The sequence below is a fragment of the Melospiza georgiana genome, chromosome 34 (assembly GCF_028018845.1).
Source record: "Melospiza georgiana isolate bMelGeo1 chromosome 34, bMelGeo1.pri, whole genome shotgun sequence".
NCBI classification, from domain to species: domain Eukaryota; kingdom Metazoa; phylum Chordata; class Aves; order Passeriformes; family Passerellidae; genus Melospiza; species Melospiza georgiana.
The window spans coordinates 1,042,994-1,069,401 of NC_080463.1; the positions used below are offsets into that span (position 1 = coordinate 1,042,994).

The 26,408-nt window shown below is 48.3% G+C and overlaps 1 pseudogene; it reads left to right on the top strand.

Moving 5' to 3' along the window:
- The first annotated feature begins 768 nt into the window (after positions 1-768).
- LOC131095373 (serine/threonine-protein kinase PAK 3-like) lies at positions 769-26,100 on the top strand (annotated as a pseudogene).
- The last annotated feature ends 308 nt before the right edge of the window (positions 26,101-26,408 follow it).

Sequence of the window (26,408 nt, forward strand, 5' to 3'; positions counted from 1 at the left end):
TATTGAATCATTATCATCTTTCCATATAAAAGGACCGGCAAGAGAGAATTGTCTTGAATGTCACAGCCCAAATTGTGCCGCTTGGGTTGCACTGTGTTGTGGGGGTTGTGACAGGACCTTTTGGATGGATCAGTGGTCACTTTTTCATTTATGGTGTAATACCTGTAATTATGAACATAACTGGGAACATAATTGGGAGTGGGCACTACGGAATGAAACAGGACTAAACACTGCCTCAGCTTTAGGTCTTTATGAGTCACATGAGCAGAAAATCTTAGCTTATTATCGGTGGGAGGTACAGTGTATTTTGAAAAGGGTTAAAGCTCAAAGTGCATCATATATAACCTCTGTAAGGTGTAAAAAACTGGTGCCTTTAACACAACATTCCATTGTAGGGCCTATAAAAGGAGATCCCAATCAGGCATTAGACAATTGCATTAGAAGGTTACAAAGGTGTGGTCTTCGGGTCTCGGGAACAGTAAGGTTAAAAACTGATAAGAAGAAAGTCAAAGTAAAACCAGGAAAATGAGGTTTCCTTTTATTATATTACTTGGTGTAGTGGTAGCTGAAGAATTAAAGGTAACACATTTTAGTCAACCTAGAGATAATGTATGGATAACACTTGCTAGGCAGATTAATCAGTCATCACTTTGTCTCAGCATTAGAAGAGTTACTAACCCCTTTCAAACATGTTTAGTAAGACTTCCAGTATGGTCTCCTCAAGAATTCTGCAGTTTTATTAATAACCGTGCCTTATGTATGCGCAGTATGGTGGATATCAAATTGCCTAAAGGGTATACTGCCAGTCAGAGTGACGGCTACCGCCAATGCCTGTTAATTCAATCACTTGATACTCCTTTGCGTTCTCCACCTGAGGAGTTGGAGCTTTTCAGAGGTGCGGATGCTGGCATGACCAGCACTTCCGACGGTGGGTGGTTTAGCTTTGATTATTCTAATCCTCAAAAGATGAATCCACATACACAAATATGGGCTACTCCGGATTCAGCTCTAAAGCCAAACATAGTGTCTAAACAACTCTACAATCATTGTAAAGGCTCTAGCATCATAATACCTAAGAAATTACCTATGGGTATATTTCTAATTTGCGGAGATAGAGCCTGGAATGGTATACCTGCCCAACCTCAGGGTGGACCTTGTTATTTAGGCAAGTTATCACTATTCCACCCTAATATATCTGTGCTAATGCAATTAAGTCATAAGATAAGCAGGCAAAAGCGTTAGCTTACATAATTTAGACTGTAGTCAAATAGGAGATCCATGGTTCTGGAGTAAATTTAAGCAAGTGATGGTTTCAGCTTTCCTACCATGGGGGCTGCCAGCAAAGCATTGATTCTAGCAAAACAAATAGGGTGTTGGGCTAAGGGTGAACTGAATAAAACTTCACAGATATTAGATATGTTAACTTCAGATGTACAAAGTGTTAATCACGCTGTTCTACAAAATAGAGCTGCTATAGATTTCTTATTATTAGCACAAGGCCATGGGTGTGAAGAGTTTGAAGGAATGTGTTGCATGAACTTATCTGATCATTCTGTATCTATTCATGCTAAGTTAAAAGAGCTATGGCTAGGATTTAACAAACTTAAGGAAGAAGAAGGATTAGGTATTGATGAGTGGCTTAAAAGTTTTGGATTGGGACCCTGGCTAAGAAACCTTATAACATATGCTATAGGGATATTAGGGGTACTCTTATTACTTTTACTTATATTACCTTGTTTCTGTAGCTGTATCCAAAAGATGGTTAATAGGATGATAGAGAAAACCTGGCAGGCTAACCTCCTTTCTCAAAAAGAAAAAAGCGGGGGAAATGTCGGGAGTTTAGTTCAAGCATGGCTTAAAGAAAAAGGCCATGAACATGGCTTAAAAGAAAAAGGCCATGAAGCCATACAATTGAGAGAAAAGTAACAGGTAGCTGTGAAGCAGTTCCCAGCCTGACTTCTATAAACAATTAGACTCTTTCGGGCATCACTGTATAAACAATAAAGTTCTCAGGCAGTCTTCTCATAACAAGTGTAACACTCTCTCTGGGAAAAGATGGCACCCTGAGAACAGATGTGGAAGTTTTGGGAACCGTTCGCATCACAGTGAGAACACTGGTTTTGTTTTGTGTAAACAATCAACGGTGTAGTAAAACAAAAGGTGTGGTTAGAGTTTTCTCTGTTAGCCTATCATAAACCTGTATTACAGAATATGCATGAAGTTCGTTAACACTATTATTTAAGCTGACTGATCGATCAATAAATCGAGTTCGATGCATCACAGGATGGTCGTTCTCCCCTCACTTCAACAAGCACAAGCACAGAAAGGCACTTAGTCTGGCACCAATTTCTGGCTTCAGACCTGCTTACTGCAGGCGTAAATAAACATTTCATTAAGTGTTCTACTTAACCCTTCTTAAATGTCCAGAGCTTTGATTTTAGGCCCTTTTACTAGAAAATAAATAAAGAGCTGCTTTCAAATAATGAAGGCAAAAGTCATAAAGATAAAAGAGTCAGGTGCTCCTGTTCAAAAAAGCAACACCAGCAGCTGAAGCACTCAGCCAGGAAACAGAAAACACAGGCTCAGGTCTACAGAATAATTTGCAGTGTTGAATTATAGCTTGGGCAGAGACTGGGACTCTGGCAAATAACGTCATTGGTATCTCAGTTTCTGCATTTGCACATTGCATTATAAAGGCTCCACACTCAAAGATGAGTGTCAGATACCCAACCTGCCAGTAAATACAGCTGCATGTACCCACAGATCCTACAGACAGCTGACAGACACTAGAAATATCAGGTCTAAATCAGAAATGAAGGCAGACCCTGAGCACACATGGAGATGAACAAGCACATACCTACTCTACACACCGTGTCGGAAGTATGGGGGACAATTCAGAACAATGTTCTCACCTCGCTGGTAACTGCCAAGCAAACCTCACCAAGTCTACAAAGCAGGACCTCTGAATGGGACCCAGCCAGGTGCCTGATGGTGAAGAGTCCCTCCTCCTTCAGCTCCCTGAAAGGCAGAAGATTGATTTTTCTCTCCACCAAGGCAGCACCCTCTGAAATGACCAGGCTGGCAGCTCAGTTGAACAATGGAGGTGCTTTTCAAGGAGTGCTTAATGAAATCATGGAACGCGTTGCCCCAGGATGCTGTGGCTGTCAAAAGCATTCACAAACCCAAGAGGCAAAGAGAGGGGTTTTAGAGTGGCCATTTGAGAAGACAGCCTTTCTGAAATCTCTGGCACATGAGGCTCCTCTGTCACTGCTTCCTAGAAGCTGTGAGACCGGGCCATGCTGCTGTTTGTTGTCACCTACCTGTACCTGTCCCTGAGACACAGTGCCACCGGGCTGTTATTGGGGCATTTTCCTTCTTTGCCAGCCCCAGCAGGCATTCAGCAGGGAGAGTCTGCACTGCCACTCTGGAGCTGAGTTTCCACTCTATGATCTCGGCCTCTCTGTCTCCCCCTGCACTCCCCCTCACACATTCCCCAAAAAAGCAGCAGGATGTCTGCTGGGACCCCCTCAGCTTGCAGGAAGGCCAAGTGGGTCCTGGCCTCTCCTGACCCACAGCACAGCTTTCTTTCATCACAGCATGGAAATATAAAAACTGTATTATCACATCACACAGAAGGCAAGGAGCTTTTTATTTTGGCTGCAAGTGTCCACAGGGCATTGGGGAAGAGAAGAAAAAGAGTGTTTTGCAGCAAGCAACCCAGCTACTCAGGCAGGATGGTAGGAAAAGTGTCTGCAAGCTGCTTTTTAGGACTCTGGTTGTTCTTCTGAAGCTTCTGACAGGGCTGATGGCCAGATCCCAGAGCTATGGAGAGTTCCTGGGAAATTTGTCCTTGGATATGCCTACGAATGCTCTCCCAGCCACGAACTGCCATCTGTGTCCTGTCCATATGTTACTGCCTTGACTGTTGAGTGTCTGAGGTGCCTCTTGAGGCTGCTATGGACCTCCTTCACCAAGGAATGGATTGTGATACAACTTCCCTTTCTGCTTATGTTTGGGCACTGACAGAGCCTGGACCACTCTGCCTCGAGCTTGGGCTCTGGCCAAGCAAGATTGCTGATGAGAGCAGCTCATGGTCCTCAGCTCTTCCTTCCTGCTGTGACAGACAGACATGGCCATGGGGACAGAACGGAGCTGCCCCATCTGCCAGGGCACTAAGAAGGATGTGAATTTTTCTCTGCCCTGTCACCACCTGTTCTGCCTGGGCTGCATCCTGCAGTGGGCAAAGAGAAATCCAGCGTGCCAACTCTGCAGAAGAATGATAGAAGCTATCACGTTTTCTGAGTAGGATGAACAGGACCACATACAATTTGCCATCAGCTCCCCCAAACAATTGCTAGAGTCCAGCAGGGAGAGAGCCTGGCCACCTTGCTGAAAGCAGCCCCCCTGACCCTGTGATGGCTGCTCCATCTTCCCCACAGGGAACACTGTCCCCAGCTGAGCAGGGGGCTGCAGGACCAGAGCCTGTGGATGGCCTCCTGCCCAAGGAGTGGGCCGAATTTTTCAAATAACAATGTCATCTACTGGACCAAAGGTTGCCCTGGCTGCACCAGAAGCTGCAGGGAATATGCCAGCACCAGAGATGGCTGGTTAAGGAATTCATAGAGCAGCATCCTGCACGCCCTCTGTGCCTATGGTCAAGTTGCCCAAATCTTGGTGCCAGTACTGCAGCTTCTCCTCTGTAGCAGTCTGAATTGCTGCTAGCACAGTCCATTGTAAAGAAGCAAAAAGGACCTTTGCATGATCTCCACAGATGTTTTATTCAGCTGTGCAGGGAGATGTTCAGCTCCCAGCACCCACACACAGAGGGTCTCACTTTGTCTCCACAGGGGCCTGGGGGCTGACCCTGATCTCGGGGCAGTACAAAGATAAGGGGGCCGATCAGGGAATAGGGAAGGTGTGGCTCAGGAGCACAGGAACAGGGGAAGGAGCCAATGGGGTGTAACAGCTTTTTGAGGGAAGCTTCTTGTGTCTCCCTAGACCAGGGAATGCCCCCCCAGGGTCTCCACAATTCCTGGTGTTTTATATTATAAGGAAAGCTTCTCTGAAGGATCAAGTGAATCAACACAAAATGACAAAAACCATCAAAAGCGCTCATAGGACAATTGTTCAAAATGCAAACAATTCTGAGTTCCCAACGTGCCAACAGATTTCTTGGAGTGTCTTAGATCTGGCAGGAGGGATGCAGGGTTTTCTCAGCACAGTTTATCAGGAAACTGAGTCATACATACTGAACCTCTGGTCCATGGCTCCTCAGTGCCATCGTGCAGCAAGGAGGCCCAGAGGCTGCTGTGCTCTGGGCCTGTCAGGGATGAACACAGCGGCTCTGTGGCCAGTGCCAGCTCCAGCTCCAGCAGCTCACAAGAGGAGACTCCTTCCAGAAGCTCTGCTGGCTCCAGTGTGGCAGACCAGCAGAGCCCACTGGAAGCCACCCTCCATTGCAGCCCCCCCAGCTGCGCCCATCATCGCTGCAGAGCAGGAGCTGTCCCAGAGGAGCCGCGGCAGGAGCTCGTGGCAGTGGCAGGTCCCTGTGCCCAGGGCAGAGCCACAGAACCTCTGCTCCTGGCTGGGACAGGGGCTGCTCACCCTGGTGTCCCACCGAGAGGAGGGATCCTGGGCCCCAAACTCTGCCCAGCCCTGCAAAAGGCCACCCCGCCAGCAGAGCCAGCAAGGTTCCTGCAGCCATTCAGCCAAATCAGAGGAAACAAATGTCTCTGTAGCTGACACAGTCTCTGCACACAGCTTCCTCCCCCTTCTCCTGGTGCCTTTCCCTGACTCCAGCAAGAGCTGCAGGAAATGCTGTGTGAGCCATGATGATGGAAGAGCTACTGATAAAAACAATGGGGTGATGCTTTCAGAGGAGTCATGAATGGAAGACTGACCAACATTCCAGCCAATGGTATGCAAAAAGTTTCCATTCTTTAAATAATTGACTGCAATAAATTAGTAAAAAGAAAGATATGGAAAAAAATCTCCCACAGCTGCTGGCTTTCCTCAGGCTCCATGGTCTATGTATTGCTAGACTTACTTCATCTAGGCAGAATATTAACTGCCCTGACTTGTTGGAGACTGACCACAAGGTCTCATCTGTGGTGGGCAGTCACTAAAATTAGCTCAGCACAGGCATCTTCAGCTGTCCAAGTGTAGCAGAAATACATATTCTCTGCTTCATGGCTGTGTGGCAGCAGCTGCTGGTGTGGGTTTGTCAGCGTTGCTTCATGGATTACTCCTGGGAAGGAATTGTGTGCACAGGCACAGTATGATGGCTTCGATCTCCTCTAATTACTCCAATTGGATGATGGCCAGAACTTTTAGGCAAAAAGCATCATGACAGAATAATTTACAATATTCTCCAAACTACTCCTGTGGTTTTGATTTTCTTACTGATTAGGTTCAGTGTCTGGCCTCAAGAAATCAGTCCAGAGAGAACAGGCAAACCTCAGCTTGCAAGTTAGAGTACAAGTCTTTAATCTGCTGGTTTTGCAGCATGAATAAACAACTTTTCAACATATTTGCAAAAAAAATCTCTTAGTTCTTGCTATACCTATCCAGAACCTGACTCTCTCCTCATTTTATTTTGATTTGAGATCCAAGCATGATTTATTTCTGGACAGGGAAGTAAAAACGAGCTGAAAATACGGACTACAAGTGTGAATCTATACTGCAGGAACTGAGCTGTAGCTTGGAATTAAAGGCAAGAAGGGATGCCATGGTAAATGTGAACATTTAGTGCTGGCATAGGAGCCTTCTGCAATGCTCCACCAACCCATGGTTCACATTGCTACAAACTCTCATCCTGGTGTTACAAAGAGTGTTGAAGAGCTGACTGTAAGTAAAAAAAAATAGCCAGAATGATAATTTTTGTTAATATGGCAGACAATGACTATCTAATAATTCAGAGCTCATGGAAGTGAGTATTCAGATTTCCACTTAGTATGTGCTGGCAGTTTTAATTTGAAATCAACAGGTTTATCCAAATCAAGTTATCCATAGGAATTAATTGGCTCTATGATCTGACTGAAAATGTCTCATTGTCTGATAAGTTTAGTAGAAATTTGCAAAGTCAACAGTCCACAGATTTTCCTTTCTTGTTTAGTGGCTATTCTGCAGGAAAGCTTTTACAGACCAATCAGTTTGGATGTAATTAAAATGCCAGTACATTTCATCTAGCCATTTTGGTATTAGAACAAAACCATATGACTGTGCAGCCTTTTAAAAATATTTTCAAATAAATTTTCAGATCAACAGTCTGAGTAGGACTCAGAATAAAAACTCTACCAAACTTCAACTCCATTGGAAGATTCCCTTGTCACCTGTGAATCAACTCTACATTCAGAAGATTAACACTCTCAATGATGGTGGTTTTGGTATGGTTAGGAACTGGGGAAGGGTCTTCTTCCTTCTCAGCTCCATGCTGCAGTGCCTTTGGGATGTGGCCTGCTGGCCGTTGTCTGTGCAGCCCTGGTGTTTCTCCATGAGGCAGAAAGTGCAATTGCATTTCCAGCCCAGAGCCCGTGAGGAGTGGGGCGTGCAGGGCTGTGCCAGACCCAGGCCAGCAGCTGTGCCGCCAGAGGGTTTTGGTTCCTGCCCAGTGCAGCTGGTGCATCTCTGCCGTGAGTGCCTCCCCTTCCAGGTGCCCATGGACAGCAGGTGCAGGGTTCTGCACGGGGCATGGAACAGGGTGGGGATGTCTGCTGGCAACAGAGTGCAGCGGAGAGCAAACAGTCCAGGATGGTCCTGCAGTGTGTGACAGAGAACTCCTGACACAGCTGGTGACTGAGCCAGTGAGGGAAGGCACTGCTGGGCCTGCTGTTTGTGAGGAGAGAAGGGCTGCTGGGTGACAGGAGGGCTGGAGGCTGCCTTGGGCTCAGTGATCACAAAATGCTCGTGTTTGATTCCCAGAGAAGGAACAGGAGACATTGGGGAAGAGTTGACCTGCAACAAATGGTGATTTTGTTAAGCTTTCCAGGCAGTGCTTAGTCGTACCTTCTCTCACACCAGTGGTTAATGTGTGCAAGTGGATGTCTTAGCCTTGAGAATAAAGACAGTGGGCCTGCTGAGGAGGTAGCTGCAATGCATTCAAGCAGAAGAAGGCTACTAACCGTGGGAGGAGAATTTGAGGAATGGGATGTTCACCACATGGCCAGCAGAGACCCTCAAGAGACCCCTACTCTAAATGTCAGTAATTTTGGGGAAGTGATTTAAACATGTCAAATATTTGTGAGAATGTTTAGCCTGTGAGTTTCAGCAAAGTAATGAATAAAAGTAATGAAAGTAATGTCTTAGTTCCATGGATACCAACATGTGGATGTGCATGTTTCAGGGCAGGGATTCCCACGTACCCAGCACTGAAATAAAGTAATGCCTCTTTTCTCACACTGAGCTGGCAGTGTAGATCGGCCCTGCGCGGTAACTTTCATTTTGGTCATTTCTATTGAAGCATAAAGAATGGTTGAAATGAAATCTTTTCCAGCTGTTTCCCTTTGGTTTACCTGTTTGAGGGTTAAAATTCTGTGCTGCAGGTGTCCTGGGTGTGTGCAGAGCAGTGCAGCCCCAGACACCCCTTGGCTTGCCCACAGGTTGTCATGCCTTGTTGCCAGGTGTGCCCAGCTGTGGCAGGAGAAGGAGCCCGCAGCGCAGTGGGCACCGTGCCCTGCCCAGCCGGGGCTCTCTGGCACAGAGCAGCAGCAGCGCCAGCACCGTTCAACCCGCTCCTGCCTTGGCTTCCCCTGGCACACAGAAGCCTCTGGAAATCAGCACCGCCAGTGGCGTTCCCAGCTGGGAGCAGCTGCTGCTGGCGGGCAGATGCTGCCAGTTCGACTGCTGCCAAAGGGGAAGAAAGGCAGAGATGTACCCGCACCGGAGCCCTGGGCATGTCCAATAAAGGAGCAAATATGTGGGGAGATTTGTTAGGAAACATTTCAGCTGTGATGCCAACAGTGGCTTCTCTCCTGGTTCTGTGTGTTCTGGACGAGTAATGCAATGGTTGGCTCTGACAATTAAGAAGCAGATGTTATGTGGATGTTCAAATGTGTAGTGATGGTATTGTAATATATCCTCCCATAGTCCTCTTTCCCATCCCCCTTGTAATAGCCTTGGTAGTCAGGGCATTTGGGGAGGGCTGGCTTGTGACCAACAGGCAGGGTGTAACAACACCTGACCTCCAGTCAGGATGCAAGAAAATAATCTCCACCAATGGACAGACAGGAAAGAGTTGACTGACAAAACTTTTAGAGGGGCTAAGGGTATAAAAGGCAGAGCATCGTTTTTGTAGATGAGAACATGGCTGCTAGTCACAGAGACTCCCAATGCTGCAATTTTTCCTTATTCAGTCCTTTGTTAAGGTTTACTAAAGCTTTAAAATGTTAAAAGTGAGAGTCATTTCTCACATGTGCAATGCTGTGGGCCATTGTCTTGGTCTGGTTTCCTTTGCTTGTGTCCCATCTGAGTGTTCAGCTGGGTTACAGGCTGTAGGTGCTTGGGGCACCCTTGGAGTTCCTCTTGGATCCCTGAACAACAGGGTTTGGCCCATGGGGGGAGTTTGTGCTGCTTTGTGTCAGAGGAGAACTTCCGAGGCCATTTTGTGTTTGCTGTAGGAAAGGCTGGTGATTGCTTTGCATAAATTCACAGACTAACATGCTTTGTGATGCTTTGCTTTGTCATACTTTGCTTTGTGATATCAGGGCATGGTTGCCACATCATCGTGGTGACATCAGAAGGTTGCCTTGGTGCACGGAAGGCCTCAGTGCCAGAGCAGTCCTAGGGGTTGCTCAGATCAGGAGCATCCTCCTGATTGTGGCATTTGTCAGCGTGTAGCTGCACACTGACAGGAGTCTTGGTTGGAGTAAACTTGAAGCACAGTGCTACAATGATTGAGCAACTCGCTGCTGCAGTTTGCACCATGTATGGCACTGTTTATTCTGCCTATTTCATTACCAGCCTGGCAAGTAAGTAGAGGTTTCAACTCTATTTAGGCTAGGGTGTAACCCGGCTTTTGCATGTCTTCTCTCTCTTTCTTAGTGACTGAGTTGATTTTGAAAGAGAAAGAGCTTTAGGATGCCTCTGGTTTGGTAAAGCTCCTGCCAAGAGGTTTAGCTAAAAGGGGGTGTCTGTAGGCACAGGGGCAGCATTTGCAGGGGAACCTGCAGGGCTTCGTTCCCTCCACGGGAGAGTCTGTGGCAGCAGAGTCTGCCATTTCCTCAGTTTGCTGGGACAAGCAGGACAACTTCCAAAATGCAGCCTGGGAGGCCTTCTCAGAAGGCCTTCTAAAGACTTTGTAGTTCTCCCCAGAACTCAGGGAAAGCTTCTTTTATTCTAAATTTTGTAATGAAAGGATTTGACTGTCTATTTTGACCCTTGACTGAGTGCTAAAAGAGTGATTCCCTTTGCAGTGAAGTGCAACCGCCAAAGCAGTGAGTGTCTGCTCCTGAGCCTGGAGCTGCTGCTGTGCTGTTTCACAATAGAACTGCCACAGCTCAGGGGGATTTGGGGTAAGCTTTTCTGGGTGACTGTTTTCAGCAACTTAATGGGAATTAGTGCATGCAACTTCTTTTTTGAAAAAAGTACCTGAAAGACAAGAGAACAAAAGCTGCTTTACCTGTTGGACAGAACAGAAGCATTGAGTGTTGAAGAACAATTTGCATTTTCTTGATCATGTTTGTATTCATTTACTGACTAGACAGGCCAAAGTGTAGGCACAACCAAGATTATTGTCCTGATCTCTTGCTGGCTGTGTGAAGGAACTATGTAATGTGGAGGGATGTTGATAAAGAAAAATACTCTCTGTTTGGGTTGACTTCTGTTGGATTCAGCAGCCCAGGCAGTTTTCTCACAGCACTTGTTCATTTTCCCTTGCCCACTCCAGGTCACCTGAAGCGTGTATTCAGAGGTGCTGATCCTGAGGTGAGTGAGAAAGGAACATTTCATGTTCCTGGTGCTTAGGAATTGTAGAGCAAGCTGTGAGCTTGGCCTGTGGCAGTAGAGTGTAGAGGGCCAGCTGGGTAGGCTGAAAGAAAATCCATATCCATGTCTGCAGCAGCAATAACAAAGGCATCCCTGGCTATTTCCCAATTTTCCATTTCAGAACTTTCAAGGAATGAAAAGCTCATGTTGCAGAGAGAATGTTGCTTCTTGATAGTAGCCAGGGCGGAATGTCTAATTCAGAGCTATTAGCAATTCTGTTGAATTAGCCCATTTAAATTTAGTTGCAGTGACTCAGAATCCCATTGTTACCAAAGTTTCTGATTTGTCCTTAGCAGAGCTGGTTGTAGAAGTAGAGCTGAATAGATTAAAGTGCTGAATAGAAATAAGGTTATAAATTGTAGGTAACTTTCTGTCCCTCACACTGCTGTCTGTCCACAGATCACAGAACCAACAGCAGTCTCTCCCCTGGCTCCCTCTGCTCATGGAGAGGAGGCCGAAGAGGAGGCAAATGAGGTGGATGAGCGCCAGCCTCCATCAGTGCTCACACCACAGCCTGAACATTCTGAGCCAGTAAGTGCCAGCTGTGTGTGCTGCTGTCTTTAGTGCAGGGCAGAGCTGCAAGTTTCTGACCAGCCAGCACTTGCTGTTGCTGGCTGAGGATGCTGAGTGCTGGAGTCCTGCCAGGGCCTGGTGATTGCCCCCAGCCTGTGACAGCTGGACAATGGGCTTTGGTCTGTCATGTTTAGGGACCAGCTTCCTGGCATTTTGATAGGGGCCAGCCTGAAGCACAAAGGCTCCCTGTTCCCAGAGGAGGGAGCGTGTCAAAGACACTGTGCTCAGCCTTGTTGGATACACAGGGGACACTGTGGCATGGAGAGACCTGTCCCCCTGCACAGACTGGCCAAGTTGCTGCAGGCACAAAAAAATGTTGATCTGACCCCACAAGTTGTTTGTGGTGCTTTGTCCCCACAAACATCTTGGGTGTACTTACTTGGGAGTATTTCAGAGACACACTGGGGATGTAGAGTTGCTGCTTGAAGTCAGGGATTTTGGTGCCTTTGTTGCCAGGTTGCTCTTTTGCCCCTTCAGGCAGAGCAGCCGGTAGCAGAGCAGATAGGTGCTCTGAGTCTGCCTGTTTCTTGGTCTTTGATAAGCTGCAAGGAGATGCCTGTGTTGTCCATGAAGCTGTGGGGGACCATTCTTGTCTAGTGTGGCAAAAGAAACAAAGGGAGTCATTCTGAACCCTTCTTCTGAGGCAAAAACCAGACACTGCATGTGTCTGTTGATACCTTCTATTGTGTAGTTTGCTTTGAAAACTGCATTGGAGCCTAGAATGGGAGCAAAGCTGCAAGTCCTTGACTGCTGTCCTGTAAAGCTAAAACCAGGGTGTACACCTTGCAATGATGCCTGCAGTATCTGAAGTGCAATGGGCACCTTTGTGGCTGGGGAGCTGCGTGGGCCCAAAGGACGCAGGGCTGGCGGCCGTGAGCAGCTGAAGATGAGGCAGCGTGGGGCCAGGGGGCCCAGAAGGCCAAGGGCACGGTGGCTGTGCCAGCAGCAGTGGGGCAGCAGGAGCAGGGCAGGGAGCGTGGCCCTGTGCTGGGCAGCGCTGCGGCCACAGCTGGAGTGCTGTGTGCAGCTGTGGGCCCTGGGAAGCAGAAAGTCATGGAGGGGCTGCAGCGTGGGCACAGAGGGACAGGGGAGCTGGGCAAGGGGTGCAGCACAAGGCCAGGGAGGAGGTGCTGAGGGAGCTTTAGCGTGCACAATGGGGGCTCATGAGGGACCTTCAGGCAGACTTCCATAGATCCCTGCCTTGGATCCATAGAGCCAATGCTCAGCACGAGGGCTGTTTCCCTGCCAAACATCCCTTCACTGGATCCAAGTGCTTTAGACACTGGAGTGGGTAACACTTTCATATTTTGTTTGCTTACTTGTTTGTTTGTTTGCTAGAAGGAGAAGCCTTGTGTAATTTCTCCTTCTCCAGTGAGCAAGGGAGCTTTTTCTCAATCTTTCCTGCCCTTTTCCAGCACTGACAGATACACATCACTTTCAGGTTAACGGCTCCTGTGTCTTTTGGCAGCCCAGGGAATCAGTGTGTGTTGTGTTTGGGAATTGAGCAGGAAATCAATGCCCTTGCATTCCAGCTGGTGCTCAGAGATTAGAGGAGCTGGAGGGGCTGGGCTGCATTTCTGACTCCAGCCACTTTAGCACCATCAGTGTGGTTGAGTCCAAGACAAGAACTTGCCCGAGCACAGATGCACAAAGAGTGCAGTTCCCAGTGCAATGCTCTGGGTCTGATTGCATTCTGTAAGGACCCACATGCTCCAGATTCCCCAAGAGTGTGGGTTACTGAAGCAACATGAGAGCAAGTTCAGGATGGCTGCTGATTGGGGCACTGCTGCCGAGTGCTGATGTGTGTAGTGACAGAAAGGACAGAATTGATTCAGGGTGACCCCCACGTGGGGAATAATGTGCTTTGGCTTTATGATTTAGAAGGTTAAAGAAATGCTTTCTTAAGCTATGGTATATTACACTTGCACTATATTAAAACTCTACTAAAAACATACTATACTAAAAAGCTGCTAAAGAAAAACTCGTGACTGTCTCCAGACAGTCACAACACAGCTTTTATCTAATTAGCTAATCAAGCTAAAGTACTATCACTAAAATCCACTTAACAAATCACTTTCAGTAAACAATCACTATAACACATTCTACGTGTATTAAACAACAAGAACAGCAAGTATAATAATAATTGTTTCCTCTTCTTCTCTAAGTTTCTCATTACCTTCCCTTAAAAAAAACCTAGGAGAGAGAATTATATCTCTCTCTGTTCAAAGAATGTAAATACCACAGCACAGTAAAGAGTGATTATAAAAGTGAGATCTGTCTATCTGTCTATTTGAATCTTCCTGGCTCTGCTCCAAAGCAGTGGAAAATGCAAAGCTCACCTAAAGGCATCCCTTCAGGAGAGGAGTAGAGACAAGTTCCACTGACTGATCCTGAGCAGGCAGAGATGTTTCCCCCTCCAGAGATGGTTGTTTTTTCCCCCTCATGTTTTCTTGCTTCAGCCTTTTCTGACCTGAAGCCTTCATTTGTCCTTTAAATTTTTGCATGTCCTAAGGGAACTATCCCATGCTGTAGCTGGGGTCTGGTGACTTTGCTCATACACGCATTACATGACACATGGTTTCCTTCACTGGCATCCGCAGGGCTGTGTGAGTGCATTCATTAATGGGGCCTTATGAGAAACTCTGTTAGTGCTGGTCAGAATTCTCAGTTGACAAAAGAGGGAAAAGAAACACCTTGGTCTTCCTCCATATACTGCGGTGGCCATAGGGGTTCTCTGACTTCCATCAGAGATCTTTGCATGCATCCTTATCTCCTGAATGACCCGGTTTTCTAACGAGAGTGTGGATGTCAGGAGGGAGGAATGCTGGTGCAGGCCTGAAGAGAAGGTGAACTCCACAAGTGTCTCTCACAAGGAGTGAGCTCACCCAGGAAGCCCCTGCAGAGCCAGGATGGAGCTGTGGGACAGGGCGGGGTGTCAGTCACTACTGAGAGACAAAACAGGACACGGCAGAAGCAGAGGGAGGCCCTCACCAGACCCTTGAGAAATGCCACACCTTCCCTGTCAGCTGCCTGAGAGGCTGCTGGAGCTTCAGTCCCAGATGGCTTCTGATTGTAGGTCCAGGGTCACTGTGGAATCTGTGCCTCCCCTCGGGCAGAGAACGACCCAGGAGAGCAGCAGCACAGTGCTTTGGGAACGTGTGAGCCCAGCAGTCTTTGAGTCTTGGCCCACAAAGGGCGTATGGGAAGTTGAAACCCATCTTCTCTTGCTTTCTGTGCAGGTGCTTCTAGGGAAAGAGCAGGAGCACACTGCCTTATCTGAGATGCCAGGCCAGACTCAGGGAGAGCTGTTCCCAGCCCGAGGGCAGGAAGAGCAGCTCAGGCAGCAGGTGGAAGAGCCACAGGAGAATGGCCAGGTGAGCCTGACTGGCCAGGGGACAGAGGGAAGGGCAGGAAGAGGGGCATAAACCAGAGCTCTTGGGACTGAGGAGGCCAGGAGTCCCACAGACACTGGAAGCACAGAGCCTTGGAATCTGCAGAGATCAGCACCAGGACAGGATGGTTACAGTGGAAACAGAGCTGGGTAGGGAAGCAGAAAGAAGGGGCTGAATAAATGTGATTTTGAGGCTAAAAGAGGGAAAAGCTGAGCCTGATGGCAGCTCTCAGTCACTTGCTCTGCATTTGTGTGCACAGAACATCAAGGCAGAGCCACAAACAGAGCTGCCTGAAGCTCAGAGTGCCATCATGGCAGCGAAGAGGAGGAATGAAGACATCCAAGAGGAGAAGAATCTCCCTATGCAGAGGGGCAATCAACAAAAACAGGTGAATGAAGGAATGGCAGCCACTCCACTCATCAAAGAGAGTCCTTTCCATTGTTGTTTACAGAAAATTGCTGAACAGCTGGAGGCCCAGCTGCAGGAAACTGAGGCTAGGATCAAGGTAAGGAAGACGAGGCTAGACGAAAAAATTAAAATCATCAAAGAGGAAATTAATTGCCTCCTTCAGGAGCAAAAGGCTCTAGAAAAGCAAGCGAGTGAAATAGCACTAGGCACTGCAGTCACCCAAGGGGTGGTTTCTGCCTGCCCTGCCTTTCCAGTGCAGAGCAGCAGGGGTGGGTGATGCCTCTGAGTGCCATCCTGATGAGGCCTCTGTCAGAGCTGCTCTCAAGGACACTTCCTGCTCTGCTGGATCTCAGCTGATGCTCTAGACAGTGGCATTACTCCTCTGGCCATTTAGCCAGCAGTCACCCGAATGAACTCCTGCTGGCTTCTTCCAGGTGACCTTGTTTCTTGAGGTGTTTTTGCAGGTGAACATGGTCACTCACATAGATTTGGAATACGAGCTACAAGCTGTCTGTATCCCTTGCGAATCTGCTCCTGTCCTTTCCTTTCCTTTCTTCCCAGTCGATGGCTCCTGGCTGACGGGCACAAGCTGTAGTCTCTGACTGCTTTGTTCTGTTTGACTTGAGGTGGAAGTGTCACCATCCTACCTGGCAGCCTGCAGAGAGTTCCAGCAAATGACGGGCAACCAAGAGCCCCGAGGCTGGCATGAGGCCCAGGCACTGAACCATCCAGAGATGCTGCAGGATAAGCTCGTCCCGAGGAAGGTGCAGAAAAAGAGAATTTCATGGCAGGAGGTAGAATATTAGAATGAGGAGCTGCAAATGTATCTGCAGACCTAGGAGGGGGAAAGGAGTCTTTGGGAGAAGTGGAGCAGTCGTTGCTGCAGTCATCCTTCAGAACAAGAAACTGGCTATGAACTCGAGTAAAAGCAGCCTTTGGTTTTGACCATTTGGTTTCACAAGTGGACATCCAAAGCAATCCAGTTGAAGAGCTCTGCATGTGGCTGACAGCAGCTTCCTAAGGGCTTGCATTTCAAATGGCAATCTCTCTGGCATTTCAGGGCAATCTCTGCCACACCTTCCTGACATCTACTCATTTCTTGTCTCAGATCTACACCGACTTTGACACTGAAGCTGCTGCAGAAGCAGTAGTGCCATCCCAAGGAGCCTTTGCTCTCCAGCTGAAGAAGTGGAGCCTGAGCCCTTGGTTCACCTCCCGTGCTGACCCAGCTGCTGCTCAGCAACAGGAGACGGCGGGTGACTCCCTGGAGCAACAGAGTACGTCTGGTGTCTTTCTCATCTGAGGGACAGTATGTTGTGTGCACGTGTCAGCACAGCTGTACCAAAGGGTTCTGCTCAGTTTAGTGTCACAGAAGTGCTGGCAGTGCTCCGAGGCAGCAAGAGAGAGCTCTGGGTGTTCCTGCTGCCTCTGAGGGCAGCTTAGACTGGCTGGAGTTTGCCTGGGCTTCCCTTCTCTCTCCCGAAGGCAGAAGCAGGGATTGTTCCTGGATCAGCAGAAGGCTGTGACTGCCTGAGTCCCAGCCACTGGCAGAAGCCCTGCTGAGATCAGTCTCTAGGAAAACACATCAAGCCCTTTGTGATTCTGCAGCACAACCCAATGAATCTGCTTCTTGCCCTTAACGGCTGCCAGTGCTGTGCTCTCAGATAAGTTCTGGTAGGGTTGAGAACACAGCCCAGTGGATTCTGTGTCTACCATCACCTGTTGGGACAAAAAGGGCACTGATCTGTGCCTGGGTGTGGCTGATCTCAAAGCTCATCCTGTTGTGTCCTGAATGGGGGCAACAGCTTGTCTGGGGCTCAGGCTCACTCTGGCTTCTTCCCATCAGTGCCTGTCAGTGCTCATGCTTGGGCTTTGCCAGCCTTGTTGTGGTCACTGCCCTGCCCCTGAGGCTGTGGGACTGCAGAGGCTGGAGCCTTCCTTAGCTGGGATGGTCCCGCTGCTGCCCGGCTGCTGCAGCGCGGAGCTGCCTGAGGCAGCAGCCCCTTCTCTGGGCCGGCTTCTGCCTCGCACAGCCTGGGCTCACAGGAGGGTCAGCATCTCCTCTGGGCAGCTCTCTGTGTCACAGGGATGCCTGGGGAGCACTGCTGTCCTCTGTGCCCGTGCCCGCCGTGCCGAGTTGGGAAGATGGGGACGTGTGCGGTGCCGAGAGGGCGAGTGCAATGGGAGCGACTGATCCGCGCTGTCAGGGTGAAGAGAAGCGGCGCGGTTCTTCACGCAGGGCACGGGCAAGGGCGTCTGTGAGCTCAGCCTGCTCATAAAGGGTGAGGGTCCTGATGCTGAAAGCCCCGTGGGGATTGGTTCTAGCATGAGCTGTTCTGGTTTACAAACGCAGAGGCATTCTTCTGGCAAACTGCCGCAAGGTGGAAAAGATGGGAACACTTGGCAATATTCCTCCTGTTCTGGACTTGACATCTGTTCAGAGGAATTGATTCTAGATGTCCAAGTGCATTTAATCTTAGCAAGTAGGAAACCTTTTCTAAATCTCACAGTGTTTATTCCCAAGAAAACAAAGGCACTGTTAGTTCCAGCTCTCCTTAATGTTTCTAGATGACAAACTTACTTGCCTAGGTAGGTATTCTCTTCTGGTCTCAGTCTCCTCTGAATGTGTCTCCCTGTGCTTCCCTGTGTGCCTGCTGTCAAGAGGTCTCTCACTTCAAAGGATGCTAGAAATCAGTCTCTGTGACAGCCACTTGTGCTGTGGGCCTGCTGTTCTTTTCTTGGTGTTCCAGTTGCTGTTCCTGTTGTTGTTAGCCAGCTGTCCACCAAGGGAGGCTCAGAGCCCCAGACAGTGGGGCTGCCTTTTGTATCTCCTAGAAGGTGAGATCTCTGCTTTAAAGTGAACATCTTGCATTTTGTTTCCCTCAGGGAGAATGGTGAGGATGGAAGGTCCTATTCTAAAATACACTGAACTGGAAAATATTGGCAGTGGGTGAGTCCAAGCAATGTTAATGGTACAAAACTATGCATCAGGTGTTTTGCTGGTGGAATAGGTATCAAGTGTGAAGTCAGACAAACTGCAAATGTGTTCAGGCACTGGGCTTAGATTGTCAGTGCTGATCAGAATTTCTAGGTGTGCTCAGAAGGCATTGTCAAAGACATCTTCATGCTTCCAGTGTCCTGCAGGCATTTACAGCAGAGATCTCCTGTGTGGGCTGGCTTTCACTGCAAGATCTAAATGGCTTCTCCTTTCTCTGCTTCTGTTTTTTTTCTAGGAGTTTTGGAGACGTTTATAGAGCACTCGACACTGCCACAGGAGGAGAGGTAAATATCAACAGCCCCTGCAGACTCTGCTGCACTCGAGGGCTTTCCCCTCTGGTGTGAGTTGTGGCTGGAGCTTTGGGCAGAGCTGTGCTGAAAAGGCACAAGAAGCACAGACTGGTGCCAGCCCTCAGAACACATATGGGACTTTGTCCTCCTCAGCTGCCGGAAGGAAGGCACGGAGGGCAGCGGTTCCTTTCAGAGAAGGACGCGCTCACTCGCTCTCCATTGCTAAAACAAAGGTGGTGCCTTAGAGCACCTCACTGCTCTTTGGGGCTACAGCTTCAGAGTTCTGAATTCTCATTTCTGGCTGCCAGCAAATCCATCTGAAAGTTACTGGCAGATCCTTAGCCACCGGCAGTGCTGCACTTGGGAACTGCACATAGGGAGAGATCTGCAAGGCGTCCCTGAAAGCCCTAAGCCCTGCCCATATCACAAGATGTATCCACAGAGTATTAAGGCATGGATTACTTCTTCTGAATCCCAAACCAAGCAGCAGAGAGTGTGGTCAGAGGTTTGTGCGTGATAACTGAGACACCGCTGTTACCAAGTGGTCAAGGCAAAATGTCAGTGCCCCCACATGTCCTGTAACTGGCTCCCTAGGGAGCAGAGAAATGGGCTGTTGGAATGTCAGTTCCTGATTACTGCACTGCCTGATCACAAGGCAGTTTGGCACAGCTCAGCTGTGTCATTGCAAAATCACTCGCTCCATGTGCCTTGTGGTTTCGTGCCACCAACTTCTCAAGTTACTGATTTTCAATGTCATTTTAGGTGGCCATCAAGAAAATACAGCTTCAAGGACTGAGGAAGAAGGAATTAAAAGTCAACGAACTCATGGTCATGAAGGTGAATAGAAATCCCAACCTGGTCAACTGTTTAGACAGGTGAGTTGTGCTTTTGTCCCATGAATGTTTGTTTACATATTGCAAACATGCAAGGTAAAATCCCCCTTTGGTCACTGGCAGAAAATAGAGCTGTAATTATTGGCTAATTATTATTGCTCTTTTCATCTCCAGTGGATGGGAAGAGATTGCATTTTGTCTGCATGAGTCTTCGCTGGCACATGGTATTTGAAAATTGTTCAAAAACCCGGATGAGTTGTGTCTTACTAAATCAATGATCTCTATATTCACAGCCACCACTTTGTTTTGGAGCTTGATTTTTTTCAAGTGTCTTCTTCTGTCCAGGTAAACTAACAAGGATTTCCCTTGGATTGTTGCCACTGGTTTTCATTGCTATGCATGCCAGGAAGACTAGGTGCTTTTTTCCAGAAAAACCATGCGTGACAGGTTTTTTATCTGGGCTGTTTCTAAACTGCACATTTTGCTTACTGCCCATCTAAGACATCTCCTTTTTTGCAGCTGTGCCTTTCTCCTTGAGACTGCACAGATGGCAAACAATGCACAGCCAAGAGGGAATGTCTATTCCTTTTTTTTGTCTTTGTCTCAAAGAGACCTGAAAAGAAGAATCAACCCTTCTTTTCCAAACAGCAACCTAGCCATGTACATTCATCTCCATGCCCTTGTTTCCTTCTTTCAGCTACCTTGTGGGTGAGGAACTGTCCCTGGTTATGGAGTACATGGATGGAGGCACTCTGAGCAATGTCATCAGCCAGACCTAACTGTCGGAAGATGAGATGGCAGCCATCAGTCGGGAGGTCAGCAATCCCAGCTGTGTTTCCAGGGGCTTGGGCAGGATTGTCTGGGAAAGGAGGGGCTCAGAGCTGGAGTGATTTCCTGTGCCAAGCTTTGTTTCTGTGTTGCTGCTATTCTATGGGCAAGTAAAAGCATCTCAAGTGAAAGGCCTGCCATTGCCCCTTCACTCCCTGTACTCAGTGCCAGTACTCTTATCTCCTGCTGTAGTATTCTCACTCTGTCTCTTGTATTTGTATTTGTATTTGTATTTGCTCTTCTCCACCTTGCCTCTCTAAATGTTTGCCTGGAGTCTGTCTTCACTGCATTCCTTGCCAGTAAAAGCAAAGGTGCTGGTGGCAGGATTTGAAATGACCAGCAAAGAAAAAAGACTCATTTCTCACAGTCCTCAGCTGAAAAGGATAGAAGTGCAGCCAAAAATGCTCTTTGCTTCCAGGAGGTGACTGGTGTGATACTTACACGCCTGTGCTGAGGCCAGCAAGAAAATCTATTCCATGCAGCCTCCCACCCAAAAGTGATCCACTAAACACCAAAGGGAGGGACTTTTCCTTTCCAAACTCCTCCTTTGTCCTCTGCATGGAAAAAGCACGTCCACTGCAGCAGGAGTCACCCTGGCTGGTTGGCAGGGGACAGCCTACAACAGCAGGTGCTGTTGCTCTTTCAAAAGCTGATGTGCCTTTCCTCAGAAAGGTCCTGCTCTGCAAGTGTTGGAGCAGCAAGCTCTTCCTCTCAGTGGCCATTACTGTTCTGCCATTACTTCCCATTCCCCTGGAGAGGGAATCTTTTAGATTCTTTGCTTCCTTTCTTTTGTGATGAAATCGCATCACTCATTTTTGCCCTCCTCTTTCTGTTTTCTCTCTCAGTGCCTGCAAGGACTGGATTTTCTTCATTCAAACCACGTCATCCACCAAGATGTGAAGAGCAGCAACATCCTTCTCAGAACTGACGGTTCTGTCAAGCTGGGTCAGTATATTCTTGGTCAGGTGCAGCGTTCCAGGGATGTGGTTGTGGGGCTGCTTGGAGTGACTGCCAGCTCCCCAGAAATGGTGCTGGTGGCAGTGCAGGGACCCCTGCTGCGAGCTGAGGGCACAGTTGGAATGTGCACAGAGGTATAAGGAACCACAAGCAGTCAAGAGTGGCCTTGCTCTGTGTGTGTCCCTTCCAGACAGAGGGAGCTACAATCTAAAGCTTCAGGGGAATGAAGTCCACTGCTGTGAGCAGCGTTAAGAAACCTGGGATTTTTTGGAAAGCCCCAAGGAAATCGAGCATGGACAGTTCTCCAGGAGATCCAACAGCACATTGTTAGCCTGAGAGTGGGGAATTCAGTTGCTTGGTTTCCAAATTGGAGCTGGCTTTCATGGTTTGTTGTTTTCTCCACAGCTGACTTTGGCCTCTTTGCTCAGCTCAGCCCTGAGCAGGGCAGACGGAGCTCCGTGGCCGGCGCTGCTGGGTGGCTGGCGCCTGAAGTGGTGACAGGTCAACCATGTGGCCCCAAAGTGGACATATGGTCTTTGGGAATCGTGGGCATCGAAATGGTGGAAGGAGAAGTTCCTTCCTGGAATGCAACTCCTGTCTTGGTAAGGTGCAAATACTCACTGATCCCACTGTCTTTCTCACCTGTCCCATGCTCTGTGTGCCATTGGACAAAATCCCATTGCCATCTGCTGGCACCACTTCCACCAAGGTCCCCTTCTAAAAATGCCCCTGCAACACATCAGCATCTGCTGTAGCTTTGGTTGTATCAGAAAGGGAAGTGGCAGTTCAGAAACCTAACCAGTTCAGAAACCTGTCATTTTGGCCTCCAGCCATGCCTGACATTTCCCACTTGTTTTTTGAACAATGTTGGAACTCTGTTTCTGAAGGACAAGAATTTTTCAGTGGACAAGGTAGACATGCGATAAATATCCCGAGAAATAGAGGTTAGACCTTTCCAGTTTAAATTTCATAGAAAACATAGGAAAAAAGGAAAAAGAAAAATAAACAAAAAAGGAAAAGAGAAAAAAACCTACTACCAAAGCAATGCCCAAGCAGTTCTGCTTGCTTTTTCATTTTTTAAACACAGCTCTTCTCTTCCATTCTGTAGCATCTTTTCCAAATCCTGTGGTCGTTGAAACTTTCAGGCTTTCAAGTCATCTGTACATTGTTCAGTCACGTGTGTGGGTGGCCTGGATAAGTGTAGGATGTGTTTTTCTCTGACTGCAGTTAGAATTGTTTGCCAAACCCTTGGCTGTTTCTTGGTACTTTAACAAGTTGATGAGCTCGCAGGCAGGTGCCTGGGCAGGGATCCAACGTGGGCAGTTGACACCGGTGCTGTGTTTCTTTGCCACAGGAGCAGGGCCATCCCTGGCCTGCACAGTTCTAATGACAGGGAGGGCTCCAGCTCCCCACCATGGCCAGTGGCTGAGCTCAGCTGAGAGTCAGGATAAAACCCTCTTTGTCACCTCTGGTGATGTGGGAAAAGGACAGAAAGCCGCATCAATTATTTGTACACAAGGGGAGTGCATTGCCATTTCTGGCTTTGAAATTCTCCTTTGGCTTAAAGAGGATAATAGCAAAGTCTCTTTGGTCACCATCTATTTCAGCGCCACGAGCACAGAGTTATCATGACAGTGGTGGGCATTTTATGGAGACTCCAAGGCCTCTTGACATTGTTATTTTTGTCTATTTGAGATGGATTCTGCAAGTTGAGGTTTGAATAGTTCCAAGTTGGTGTCTTATGTTTCTAAATACCATCTTGCAAAAGCAGAATGAGCTCTCTCCTTCTGACTTGTCAGCATGTTAGAGCTTGGTTCCACATGAACCACACTGGATAATGATCAGCTGATGTCTTGCCAATCTACACTGTAATTCCTTGGCCTGAAGAGTATCAGAAAGACCTGCTGAGCTCCACAGACACTGTCAGCTGCATGGAAGTGAGCATCCTTGGCCTTGCTGAAGAAACTGGAGCTCAGTTTAGGTTAGATGCTCTTGAGCAGGAGAAAGGCTGGAATCGTCAGGTGTTTCCAGAGGCCTGCGTGCCCAGAGGGACTGAGTTCTGGGGAGCAGCTGGATGTTTCTGCACATCATGGAAGGGGATTGCCAGACAGCTCAAGCCTCACCACAGGCAAACACTCCCCAGCTCTTCTCAGGCAACATTTGCTTTGGGTTTCAAGTTGTTCCCACTTATCTGGCTGCGAAGATGCCCCTCAAACCACAAGGCAAGCCTCTCAGAAGTGGTGTTACATTTCCAGAAATGAAGAAAAGAAGCCCAAACACAAGAAAGTTGATAAGGCACTGGTTTTTAGGGAGGAACTTAACCCCCTGTGCAGTTTCTTCTCACTGGGAAACGTGCCTGAAACCTGGGCATGAGGGTGTAAAGGCCACAGAGTCTCTTCTGCTTCTTGTGCAGTGCTGCTGAAACACTCAGTGACCATGTTTCTCTCCTAGCCCAAGCTACATTCTGCTCGTCGCCAAGCCAGAGTCTGGTGATGTGGAGAGCCTGCCAGAACCCCCCATTTGTTTCCTGGCACTTTCTGGGATGGGCCTAGCATTCATGCATTGACTTGAGTAGCCAATTGAGCAGAGGGTGACCGTAGGGATGGAACCTCTCCTTCTGATTTGACCATGAAAGGTTTTTCTTTTCCATGTAAGGAAAGCAAAAATTTTCAGACTGCTGAGAGTTAGAGTTGCAGGTGGCTCCTGTATGTCCAAGCAGGTGTTTTCATGCCAGTACATTTGTGCATGCATCACAATGTGTCTGTGTTGAAGATGAGATTCCCAATGTTTGTTTCCTTACCTGAGGAATACCTGGTGCATTTCCTTTCTTTCCTTCCAATTCCCATTGTTTTCAAGAACAAAGCAAAAAGCTTTATTCATTTTGTTTTATGGCAGCTGTGCTTAAGGGACCAAGAAGCACTGCAGAAATACTTTTCGTATACTAACCCTTGGATAGAGTAGAGTTAGTATAGCAAAGTCCTTCTTCCAAAAAGCCTCTCAAGTTGGTATGAATCCTCAGGGAAGGAAATGTGATTGTGGTGATGTAGTTCCCACTAACTAGGTCAGTCAACGAAATCAGCTGCCAAGGCAAGATCTGTGGGATGTTGGAGAGGCTGTGGTGCATCGGGGTTTGGGGTTTTGGTTGGTAAAGAAAAGTCATCTCCGGGTCTCTGCCAGGGCAGAAACTGCCACTGCAGAGTGGAGCTTAATCAGTGGGATCTGGGAGAGCAGTGACAGATGGGAAAGAAGCAGGCGGAGCCTGGTGTCTCCTTTTTCCCCAGCCCCAACTCCTGATAGCCACAGGAGGAAGACAAAAGCTGAAGCAGCCCAACCTATTTTCATCCTGCCTGCGTGACTTCCTGAGCTGCTGCCTGCAGAGAGACGAGGCGCGGCGCTGGTCTGCCAAGGAGCTCCTGCAGGTAAAATGTGAAGGGGCTGCAGGTGAAACAGGCTCTGAGGGATGGGCTCCTCCTCCACTCAAGCCCAAGGCATCAGATGAGCCCCCTTCCTCCTCACCTCCACTCTTGCTGCTCTTCAAATGAAAAGGGTGAGGAATCCTAGACTGGGCTGGGCTGGCAGGGTCCTGTAAAGGTCCTGTGGTGCCAGTGTCCTGCAATGAGCAGGGACATCTTTAAATAGAGATCAGGTTGCTCAGAGCCCTTTGCCACCGGAGCTGGAATGGTTGCAGGGATGGGGCTCCTACAAGCTCTTGGGGCAAGCTGTGCCAGGGTCACACCATGCTCCGAGTAAACAAGTTCTGATTAGATCCTATTTGTGTTTAAAAATATTCACCCCCATCCTATTGTGTCTGGCCCTGTTAAAAAAGGTGTCGCCCACTTTCTTCAAAGCCACTCTGAAGTCTTGGAAAGTGGCAATAAAGTCTCCCTGGGGCCCGTTCTTCACAAAACTGAATAACTCCAGCTCCCTCTGCATTTCCTGAGTCAGAGAGGTCCTCTGGCTGTTTCTGTCACCTTCTTTTGTAATTTGGTGGGGTGTTCAGTTTTATCTAATGGCAAAAGAATTGAAGTAGAGCAATGCAGGATTCAGAGACATGAAATGGTGGTGAAGGAACCCAAGGAAGCCAGTCCCAGCCTAGGGGTCAGAGATTTGGCTGTGGGCAGGAGGGGCTGTGGGGGGCTCACTCTGAGGGGCCCTGGTTTGTGCCCCCCAGCCCACCCTCAGAGGTTTCTGCCATGCAGACAGGGACAGCTGGGAGGGACTTGTCCCAGCCCCATCTGCTGCCTGGCACACTCAAGCAGACGGGAACTGTGCCAGGGTTACTGCCAGGTTGTGTGGCAGAGAGGGAACTGCAGGGCCCAGTGCCACTGGGCTGGCCCTGCTGGGAAGGAAGGTGCCATCCAGCACACGAGGGGCAGGGCATGGAATGGTAGACACTGCTCTGTCTCCCTGTGGAAATCAGCACAGTGCCTGTCTTTCAAAGAGAGGGACCAGTGTGAGGCTTTGGAGTTTCCTGAAAAGTTGAAACTCCAAGGACAAAGAAAGCACAATTTCTAGAGCACTGGCAAGGCAAAAATCTCAGCAAGATGAAGACACCTGGATAAATGGATGAGTGGGATTCTGGACCAGGTTTGCCTGTGATGGCAAATTCCTGCACATAAAGTTGGAGGTGTAGATGGTCCCATTGGTCCTCCTCCTGTATCCTTCTAGGAGCCAGAGGAATCCTGTGAAGCACTGAGCTTGGAAAGTCATGGTCCATTGTTTTTTGTTGATTTGTTTTTTTTCCCTTTGGGCAGCATCCATTTGTAACATTTGCTGAGCCTGCGTCCAGCCTGGTGCCACTGATTGTTTCAGTGAAGAAGAGGAGGGAGACAAGAACGTGACAATCACATCAGGACCATTTATTCCTCAACCAGTTTAGAGTAGGATTGTAGGTTAGGATTAGGATTAGGATTAGGATTAGGATTAGGATTTGGGATAGGTTTAGGGTTAGGGTTAGGGTTAGAGTAGGATTGTCTAATAGGACTGCAGAGTAGGATTGGAAATGAATAAAGTTTCTGAAACCACACCTCATCTTGAAGATTCCCTTCCTTCTCACTCTGCGAATAAGCTCAAAAATTCCTTCTGAATTGTCTGTTGTTTCTTAAAGGTGGAAAGTGACACAGTGTCTTTGGCATGGTGTGAAAGTGGG